This window comes from Peromyscus maniculatus, chromosome 3 (genome assembly GCF_049852395.1).
Source record: "Peromyscus maniculatus bairdii isolate BWxNUB_F1_BW_parent chromosome 3, HU_Pman_BW_mat_3.1, whole genome shotgun sequence".
In the NCBI taxonomy this organism is placed as follows: domain Eukaryota; kingdom Metazoa; phylum Chordata; class Mammalia; order Rodentia; family Cricetidae; genus Peromyscus; species Peromyscus maniculatus.
Window position 1 is genome coordinate 24,506,163 of NC_134854.1, and position 10,922 is coordinate 24,517,084.

At 40.9% G+C, this 10,922-nt stretch overlaps 1 pseudogene; it reads left to right on the forward strand.

Moving 5' to 3' along the window:
* Positions 1-4,070: 4,070 nt before the first annotated feature.
* Positions 4,071-4,934, forward strand: LOC102908172 (large ribosomal subunit protein eL8 pseudogene; annotated as a pseudogene).
* The last annotated feature ends 5,988 nt before the right edge of the window (positions 4,935-10,922 follow it).

A 10,922-nucleotide genomic window follows, 5' to 3' on the forward strand; every position in this document is an offset into this window, starting at 1 on the left:
AACAATATGTTTATTTCTCTTTCAGATGAACTTACTTTTCCAACTCTGCCATCTGGCAATAAGGCAAGAATAGAAATAGTATTCATGACTCTTTATAATATGTAACCAAGGAAGTATAGTTAAATGAATGGTCTGTTAAGACAAGTATTGCATGCTGTTTGATCAATTTTATGGATTTGTTTAACTCCAATGATTTACATGGATCTATTTATTCCACACTGGTTTTGCAATCAGAGTTTTATGTCTGTCACAGTATCTATGCATATGTCTTAAGTTTTGCTTGAAATGTGGGCTATTTCCTCTTTTAGGACAACATCACAGGCCCATGTTGTTTTTTAAATAGAGAAGTGGAAATTAGATACCCTTATGATGCAAACATTGATGAGAGAATCTCACTCCCCGTTCTTCTCACATATAGTGCCAGGTTTTAGCTGCTCAGCTTCCAGCAGTCTCTACTGTGAAGTTTTCCTTCAGCCTGAGTCTCATCGGGTCTGAACCCTGAAATAGACATTGCTCTGGTGGTGGGATGCATTTGTCAGCCTGAGTCTCATCAGGTCTGAACCCTGGAATAGACATTGCTCTGGTGGTGGGATGCATTTGTCAGCCTGAGTCTCATTGGCGCTGAACCCTGGAACAGTCCCTGCTCTGATGGTGTGATGCATTTGTTCTGACAGGTTGTGCAGACTGGAGGCTATGTTTCTGTGTGATTGCTTACTGAACTGCAGGGGATTTTGCTCATCTGTGAACACTGGATATAGTATCTTTTTTGTCAATGAAATTTGATCCCAGACATAGCTTGAAAGTTTCTTACAGTTTATTTCCATGTTTTATACTTTTGAACATGATCTTTTTGCTATATATTCAAATTCACTATTTCTGCTGTATGAAAAAGTTAATGATTTTTATAAGAAAAATATGGTGGATGGCCAATTATAGAAAAAAATCGTTTGTATATAAGAGTGTAGAAAACATAGATTTCTGGCTTAACAAATTTTCACACCCCATGCAGCCCTTTAACTAGATCCTATATCAAGAAACACAAAGCTCATGGGACCCCTACACTCCCTGAAGTAACCTGTTGCAGCATTTTAATTTAAGATGTGTTGCTTTTGTTTAACTCTGTGAAGCTTGTTACTGTGCCTGTCTAAAACACCTAATGGTCTAATAAAGAACTGGATGGCCAATGGCGAGGTAGGAGAAGGATAGGCAGGGCTGGCAGTCAGAGAGAATATAAATAGAAGGAGAAATCTGGGAGAAAGAAGAAGGAACGAGAGAGGAGGACATTGGGGCCAGCCACTCAGCCACTCAGCCACACAGCCAGCCACAGAGTAGGAGTAAGATTTACAGAAGTAAGAGATCAGGAAAAGCCCAGAGGCAAAAGGTAGATGGGATAATTTAAGTTAAGGAAAGCTGGCAAGAAATAGGCCAAGTTAATGCCAGGCATTCATAAGTAAGAATAAGCCCCTGTGGGTGATTAATCTGGGAGCTGGTTGGCGGGCCCCTCAAAAGAGCAAACGCAAACAATAACAATAGTCAGTATCGTGACTCCCACACCAGGAAAGAAACTGGCCTATTTGAACGTAAGTGAATGCACTCCTTCAGCATGGCCTCTGTCTACCTTGTCACACTCAGCAAGGTGTTCCCAGGGTTAGTTTATGTTGTTGCAAGAGCTTACAGTGGTGACAGCTGTACAAAATTGTCTTCTGCAAATTTACCTCCATTTGTCCATTTGACTCTTAATGGCCATATGAAGAGTTTCCAGTAATGATATTAAGAATGCTCATGTAATATGAACATGTGTGGGTATTTCTGCTGGGTGTGTAGTTAAGGGTGCAGTGTCTGAGTGTTGAGGAATGCATAATCTAAGGGTCTCTCTACACAAGTTAAGAATCCCTTATCCATAATGCTCAGGACCAAAAGTGCTTTAGATGTTAGATTTGTTTTAAGTTTTGAATATATGCATATACATAACAAGATATCTTGGGGACAGGACCCCAGCCTAAGCATGGAATTCATTTGTGTTTATATAAACATAATACACACCACTCAAGGTACTTTTTAACAATATGTTTAATGGGTTTGCATGTCCCTTTTTTTCTTCCTTTTGTTCTTTCTTCCTTTCTATTCTTTAATTGAGTATGTATATGTGGTGTGCATATATGTTTGTCTGCATGTCTGCAAGTGAGTGTGTGTGTGTGTGTGTGTGTGTGTGTGTGTGTGTGTGCGCGCGCAAATGCACATTCATATGTGTACATGTGTGGGGACCAAATGTTGACATCAGGAGTCTTTCCTAATTGCTCTCAACCATATTCACTGAGGCAAGGTCTCTCAGTTGAATCCAGAGCTCAGAGGTACAAATGGTTTACCTAGCTAGCTTGCCTGAGGACTTCCTGCCTTGAATGACTGGTCCTCCTGGTTCTGCCTCTTGAGTGCTGGGGTTGCAGAGGTAAGCATCCATATCTGTGTGCACTTTTCACGGTAACCTTTCCCATGAAGACAGGTATAAATTTTCTTCCACTTCTTGCATCATGTTGGTCAGTTCAAAAAGTTTCATGGTTTAGAGCATTTCAGATTCTGAACTTCCAGGTCAGAGGTGCTCCACCTGACTGTGAAAGAGAGTCGTAGAGGAAGTTGGACCAATTTGCCTTCCCATCAGCAGTGTATGTGAATTTTTGAGTTGTTCCAAAGTTTGAAAATTTTGTCCGTACAATGTAGCTATTCTGGTGCTATCTAATCACATGACAGTTTTAATTTGTATATTTCTGATTACTGAGTGTACTTGCTCATTTGTTTGTTAGACATTTGGATTCATTTATTGATTGATTTAAGACATGGTGTCTTGTAGCCCAGGCTGACCTCAATCTTGTTATGTAGCTGAGGATGACCTTGAACATCTTAAAATTGTTATTATTGGTGTTGATGTTAACTGTGTGTGTGCACGCGCGCATACCACAGCATGAATATGGAGGTCAAAGGGCAACTTTTGAAGTCAGCTCTCTCCTTCCACTCTTACTTACATTCCGGGGATTGAATTTCAAGTCAGTTGCCAGGTTTGTGTGGTAAGTGCCTTTATGGGCTGAGCCATCTTGAGGGCCCATGATATTGATCCTTTGCCTTCACCTCCCAGTGCTAGGATTACAAGGGTATCCTCACACCCAGTGTGTGTGGGTGAGGACTGAACCCAGGGATTTGTGCATGCTAAGCAAGGGCTTTGTAAGCTGAGCTGTATCACAGTCTTGGTTTTCTCCTTTAATAAAGTTCCAGGCCATACATCTTGATTTTTTTTGAGCCGTATTTTTTCTTACTCTTTCTAGGACTGCATTATATGTTTAAATTCTGTATATGGCCCCTATGATGATACTATGTGCTTCAAATCCTATTTACCACTCTGTAATGTCTCTTTCCATTCTTTATAGCATTTTCTAATGGCAAGAGTTTTATGGTTTTAGCTTTAATATCAAACTTCTCAGTAGTTTCCTTTAAGGTCATGCGTCCTTGGCAGTGTTTAGTAACTCCACATCTGCATTGATGTCACAAACCATTGACTTATATGTACTGTATTTTGTTTTGGGGTCAGTGAAGAGCATCTTTCTACATACCCCAGTGGACAGAAAATGTGCCTCTACCTCATGACTCTTGTGGGTTAGCTTCCCTAGGACTGGGGTTACAGGGGTGACATGTATATTACTACCTGTGCTGTATTCCACGTCCTCAGACTTTTAAACCTTGGTGGACTGACTTTCCTCACTGTTTTATTTAGCATTTTTTCTTATAATCCAAGTTCCTATTTATTCATGGATAGGTATAAGATATTATGGTAGATTATTGTATATACTAGTAAACAAATTTAGTAAAATAGCAGCCTTAGATAATTTGCACTATAATTTGTACTGTTATGGATTCTTATATGTTGATACAAATGTAAACTATTTTTATATTCCTGTTTAAGATAATTTGTATAGAGTCAGTCGCTCTAAATCGGAAATCCCACGTAGGCGCCGGCTCTCGCGATCTCCGTGACTGCTTACATATTATCCGCAATTTCCTTTCCTTTCTCTCTCCTCCAGCCAAGCAAGATGCCCAAGGGAAAGAAGGCCAAGGGGAAGAAGGTGGCCGGGTGTCGTGAAGAAACAGGAGGCCAAAAAGGTGGTGAACCCTTTGTTTGAGAAAAGGCCTAAGAACTTCGGCATTGGGCAGGACATCCAGCCCAAAAGAGATCTCACACGCTTCGTCAAATGGCCCCACTACATTAGGCTGCAGCGGCAGAGAGCCATCCTCTATAAGCGGCTCAAGGTACCTCCTGCCATTAACCAGTTCACACAGGCCCTGGACCTGCAAACAGCTACCCAGCTGCTTAAGCTTGCTCACAAGTACAGGCCAGAGACAAAGCAGGAGAAGAAGCAAAGGCTGTTGGCCCATGCTGAGAAGAAAGCTGCTGGCAAAGGGGACGTCCCGACTAAGAGACCACCGGTCCTCCGAGCAGGGGTCAATACAGTCACCACCTTGGTGGAGAACAAGAAGGCTCAGCTGGTGGTGATTGCCCACGATGTAGACCCCACTGAGCTGGTGGTCTTCCTGCCTGCCCTATGTTGAAAGATGGGGGTCCCCTATTGCATCATCAAGGGAAAGGCCAGGCTGGGGCGGCTGGTCCACAGGAAGACATGCACCACTGTTGCCTTCACAGAGGTTAACTCGGAAGACAAGGGTGCTCTGGCTAAGCTGGTGGAAGCTGCTAGGACCGATTACAATGACAGATATGATGAGATCCGCTGCCACTGGGGAGGCAACGTCCTGGATCCTAAATCTGTGGCTCAGATTGCCAAGCTGGAAAAGGCAAAGGCCAAAGAACTCGCCACTAAATTGGGTTAAATCTACACTGCTAAGTTTTCTGTACATAAATATAATTACAAACTTATCTTCCAAAAAAAAGATAATTTGTATATTGATACAAATACAGAACTATATTTGTTATAATGTACATATATTTCTACTCTTATTTGAAATATTTGCATATTGATGCAAATGTAAATTTATATCTGTCATAATTTATGTATGTTCTACTTCTGTTTAGGATATTGATATATATTTAAGATTATTGCCATATTGTATATTGCACTATATATTCCTACCTCTGTTATAAATATCTTGTGTATTGTCACAATTTTGAAGTCATTGTTCTTTACCATACATTTGTTTATAGACTGTTTACCTTGTTTACATGAAGCCTTAGTTCTTAGGTTATTTCAGTAGATTAGACTTACAGATTTATAGTCACTTATGCCTGTCATCTCTATAGTTACATTAGTAAGGTTATCCAGATTTACAGATACATAGATCAGATGGACAGGTAATCTTCAAACACTTCATCGACCTAGAGAATATGGCATTTAAATAATTTAGAATTCTGTTGACATGAGAGACACAATTGCTCCTGGCAGCACCAATTTGAGAGAATGTTGGGCTTCTAAGACATTTCCATCTGGAAGTTGGTCTTCTTGGCACAAAAATGGCCTACTGGGCAAAGAACTGCCCTTGCTTCAACTGCTGACAGTACAAATGCTGTCCTTTCTGGACAAGCGGGACACAAGGAAAGCAACCATTGTACTCTGCCAAGACAGGGTAAGATGGTCTTTCAGAATTCCTGTTTCTGAAAATGGTCTGTTAGATACTCTAGGCCTGTAGCCAATTTGAATGCACCAACAGTGCTGAGAAACATTAGGTGACTGTCCAGGCTGCCAGCTGTCTCGGTCTACTCTTGCAAGATTCCTGAAAGTTGCTTGCATCCATCTACCATTTCTCAGGTACCATTATATTCTTTCTCAGGTCTTTGATGGGATTAAAGACTAACAGTTATAGTTACAACTTAATATATATATATTAAGTATTAGATTCAGGTTCTTTAGGATAGGACACCTTTTGGAATGATCTTTGTAACATACCATTTACCAACACTCTAGACTTCTCTGGATTTTAGTATGTGTTTCTTGCTTGATATTGTTCGCATTGATTGTAGTTCCATCTTATCTAGGTCATTATCCCTCATTACTCCTGGACAATATTTGATAACCATTCCTTTTATATAGTCTTGTATTAAGTTAGAACCTTCTTATTTAGACAAAAAGGGGGAGATGTAGTGGGTAGCCATTCCAGCTTTGGTCTGGAAATTCCAACCCCCATTGAGGCTTCAGTAACTATCACGCCTACAAGGCAGTGCCAGAGGAGGACCCTGAAGACCTGAGATCGGAATGTGCCACACTCTCTTCCTGTTTGGACACTGGACACTAGAGGTAGATCAAGGAGAGTTCTCCAGAGAACACTGCCGGACTGCGCTGTGTCTTTCCCAGAACCCGCCACCTACCTATCCCTTCATTTGTAAGTTACGCCATTAAATAAATCTCCCTTTTAACTATATGGAGTGGCCTTAATAATTTTACCGATACTTTGTTTCTAGCTTGCCTTTTGTACATTTGTCTATTCTCTCTAGTATCCCACAGTCTTCACTATAGTATTCTGTAAATAAGTCTACTTACATTGTCCAATCACATTTTGTTAGGACGTTCATTCACACCATGCTTCTTCAGGAGGTCATCCTTGGATCATCAAACTTCGATGGCTTTTATAATCAATTCTACAAGTTAAACACACATACACACATACATATGCACAACAAGGTTGTTAGTTAACATAGTCATATATAAATAGCACTCTACAATAATGAACTTGATTCATTATTTTACCATATTAAACCTAGTTCATTACTTTGCCATAACTGCATAGGCCTTCTACGATGTCTGTTTGTATAAAAATTATGTTTTCGTTATGTACATTTTGTGTTAGGCTACTCCAAGTACTGTATGTTTTTAATGGTATTTCAAATATTACCTTGAAAAATTTTAACTGGGTTGCTGGGCTGTGTTATGTCAATAGATCATTATTTTTATTTATTTAATTAAAAAATTTGAGACAGAGTCTCACTGTGTAGTCCTGGCTCTCCTGGAACTCATTATGTAGACCAGATTTGTCTTGAACTCACAGAAATTCACCTGCCTCTACCTATGAGTGCTGGGATTAAAGATGAGTACCATCACACATAGCCAAGATATATTAATTTTTAAATTATACTGTCATAGATACTGCTCTGTCGCTGTGAAGAGACTAACACCATGACCAAGGAAACTTATAAAAGAAAGCATTTAATTGGGAGGTTGCATATCGTTTCAAAGGGTGAGTCTATGACTGTCATGATGGGAAGCATAGTGATAGGCAGGCAGGCATGGCTGGAGCAGTAGCTAAGAGTTTACATGCTGATCAGCAAGTTGGAGGCAAAGAGCAAGACTGGGCCTGGTCTGGGCTTTTTAGAACTCAAAGCCCACTGCCAGTGCCACATCTCCTTCAGCAAGGTCACACCTCCTCAGCCTTCCTAACAGTCCACCAACTGGGGACCAAACATTCAAAACATGAGCCTATGGGTGATTCCCATTCAAACCACCACACACACCTCTGTATGTTTTTTCTATTTTATAATCTTTCTATATATTTAATAAAAGTACTCAAGAAAAATATTTATAGTCTTCATTCCTTACTGCCCAAGATAGGACCTCAGAATAACACTGAACAGAAATAGTTGAGAAAGGAAACTGCTTTGTTTCTGATTGCAGAGGGGAAGTGTCCAGTGTTTACTGGTAATTATAATGGCTTGCTATAGTTTTGTTTGGGGGTGGTTAATATGCACTGTAGCTTCTTAGCAAAACTATTTCTGTTTCTATTTTTCTGATATTAAAATGATAACCACCTTTCCTTATGTTGGCTTAATACTTTATTATCTGTAGTGTTATTTCTTGTAATCAATAGTTGCTTGTTCTCTTTTCTTCTTCCTCCTTTTCTCCTTCTTATTCTCTAGTCTTTCCAGAGGTAATTAATTTCGTTAGTGTCTTAGTGTTTCTATTGTTGTGATAAACCATGGTCATAAGCGATTTGGAGAGGAAAGGGTTTATCTTGTCTTACATCATGTAGTCTGCTGCTGAGGGAAGTCAGGGCAGGAATTCAAAGCAGGAACCTGGAAGTAAGAGCTGATACAGAAGTCATGTGGGAGTTCTGCTTTCTGGCATGCTTTCCTTGGCTCACTCAACTTGTGTTCTTGTAGCATCCAGGACCACCAGCCCAGGGGTGGCACCACCCATGGTGATCTGAGCACTCCCACATCAACCATCAATCAAGGAAATATACTGCAGACTTGCCCAAAGCTAGTCTGATGGGAGCATTTTCTCAGTTGAGGCTCCTCCTTCTATAATGACTCTAGCTTGTCTCAAGTTGACATCAAACCAGCCAACACAGTTATTCTTTCCCAAGACTGGTGAATGTCTTTGTTTCTTCACTCTATTATTTGGTGCTTTTGTTCTTTTTGACTTCTGCTTTTATCTTTACGTTTTCCTCCTTTTTACTTTCTTTCAGTTCATTTTGCTTGCTTTTCACCCTCTTGGATTAGACTCTTCAGCCAGTAGTTACTAGAGTACATTTTCAGGTGTACAAGAATCATTTGCTTATCAAAAGCTTCCTTTTGTAAAAGGTATTGAGCTGGTGAAAGTTATCTGGCTATCTCTGCTTTTTCTTCAGTGAGGGGCTTTGTTGGGACAGTACTTTGTTGTTGTTTGTTTTTTGCTCTTTTGGGGGGCCTGCCACCCAGCTCCCAAATAAATCACTCATGGAGGCTTATTCTTAATTATAAATACTTGGCCTTAGCTTGGCTGGTTGCTAGCCAGCTTTCCTTAGCTTAAATTATCCCATCTACCTTTTGCCTCTGGGCTTTTCCCATTCTCTTCTGTAAATCTCACTCTTATTCCATGGCTGGCTGTGTAGCTGTGTGTCTTCCCCTGGAATCCTCCTCCTTCTCTTCTTCCTTCCTCTCTGATTTCTCCCATATATTCTCTCTGCCTGCCAGCCCTGCCTATCCTTCCTCCTCCTGCCTTGCTACTGGCCATTCAATTCTTTATTAGACCATCAGGTGTTTTAGACAGGCACAGTAACACAGCTTCACAGAGTTAAACAAATGCAACATAAACAAAAGTAACATGCCTTAAAATTATATTCTACAACAGTAGTTATTTATTTCATTTTTTAAACTCATTTTTCACTTTCCTGTTCTTTTTAATTAATTGATTGACTGATTATTTAATTATTTTCCAGCCCGATCACTGTTTTCACCCCTCCTCCCAGCTCGTCCCTGCAATCTCTCCCTCTCCCCCATCCACTCCTCCTCCTTTCTCTTCAGAAAAGGGCAGACCTCCTGTGCATATCAACTAGACATGGCATAGCAAGTTGCAGTAAGACTAGGCACCTTCTCTCCTATTAAGGCTGGACATGAGACAATCCAGTATGAGGAATAAGGTCACAACAGAGTCAGAGACATTCCCTACTCCCATTGTTAGGAGTCCCATAAGAAGATCAGGCTACTCAACTATGACATATGTGCAGAGGGCCTAGGTCAGTCCCATGTAAGCTCTCTGGTTGGTGCTTCAGTCTGTGAGCCCCTCTGAGCTCAGGTTAGTTGATTCTGTAGGTTTTCTTGTGGTGCCCTTGTTCCCTCTGGCTCCTATGGTCCTTCCTCCCCTTCTTCTGCAGAATTCCCCATCACCAAGCTCTGCCTTATGTTGGGCTGTGGGTCTCTGCATCTGTTTCTGTCAGTTGCTGGTTGAAACCTCCCTGTTGACAATTGGGACAGGCAACAATCAATGAGTATAGCAGAATATCATTTGGAATCATTTCATTGACTTTTTTTTTTTTTGCCAGTCACATTTGAGTCTATCCTAGGTCTCTGGGTTACCCAGTCTCTGGGTCCTGGCCCTGTAGGCAGTATCAGGGGTGGGCTCCCTCCCATGGTCTGGGTTTCAAGACGGACCAGTTATTGGGTGGCCTCTCTCACAATTTCTGTGTGACTTTTACCCCAGCACATCTTGTAGGCAGGACAAATTGTAGGGGGGAAGGTTTTGTGGCTGGGTTGGTGCCCCAGTCTCAACACTGGAAGTCTTGCTTGGTTACAGGAGATGGCTGATTTAGGCTCCATATTCCCCATTGCTAGGAGTCTTATCTAGGGTCACCCTCATGGATTCCTGGGAGTTTCTATTGCACTAGGTTTCTAGCTCATCCCAGAGATGCCTCCAGAATCCAATTGTCTCTCCCAGTACTCTCTCCCTCCATCCTCCCCACACCTGATTTCTACTGTTCCCATCCCCATCCAATCCCCCATCCTTACTCTGCCTCTGCTGTCCACCTGTGATGTCTATTTCCTTTTTATAGTGAGATTCACGCATCTCCACTGTAGATGTAACCAATCGTCTTATTAAAATAAGAAACACAGAGCCAATGTAAAAGAGAAAGCCGAGAGGTCAGAGCTCAGAGATAAAAATCTTACCTCCTGCAGTGCTCCTAACTTCCCCGAGAGAGAGCTACTTCCTGTTTGTCTGTGTTTAAATAGTCTTTCTGTTCTGCCTTCTCATTGGTTGTAAACCCAACCACATGACTGCCTCATCACTGCCTGTAAGTACCGCCCTCCAGGTCTTAAAGGCGTATGTCTCCAATACTGGCTGTATCCCTGAACACACAGAAATCTACCTAGCTCTTCTAACCACCACGCTCTTGCTATGGCTCTAATAGCTCTGACCCCAGGGCAACTTTATTTATTAACATAAAATTAAAATCACATTTCAGTACAAATAAAATATCACCATATTTCCCCTTTTCTATTTTAATAAAAAGAAAAAAGGCAAAAGGTTATAACTAACAAAAAAAACTATACACAAAAGTACAATAACTATATACAATATATACAAGTAACAAATATCTAAACGATGTCTAGTCCATTTGTATTTGACAAATCAGAGAAAATAATTCCCTTATCTATCCTATTTTAGTAAGTCCAAAATGTA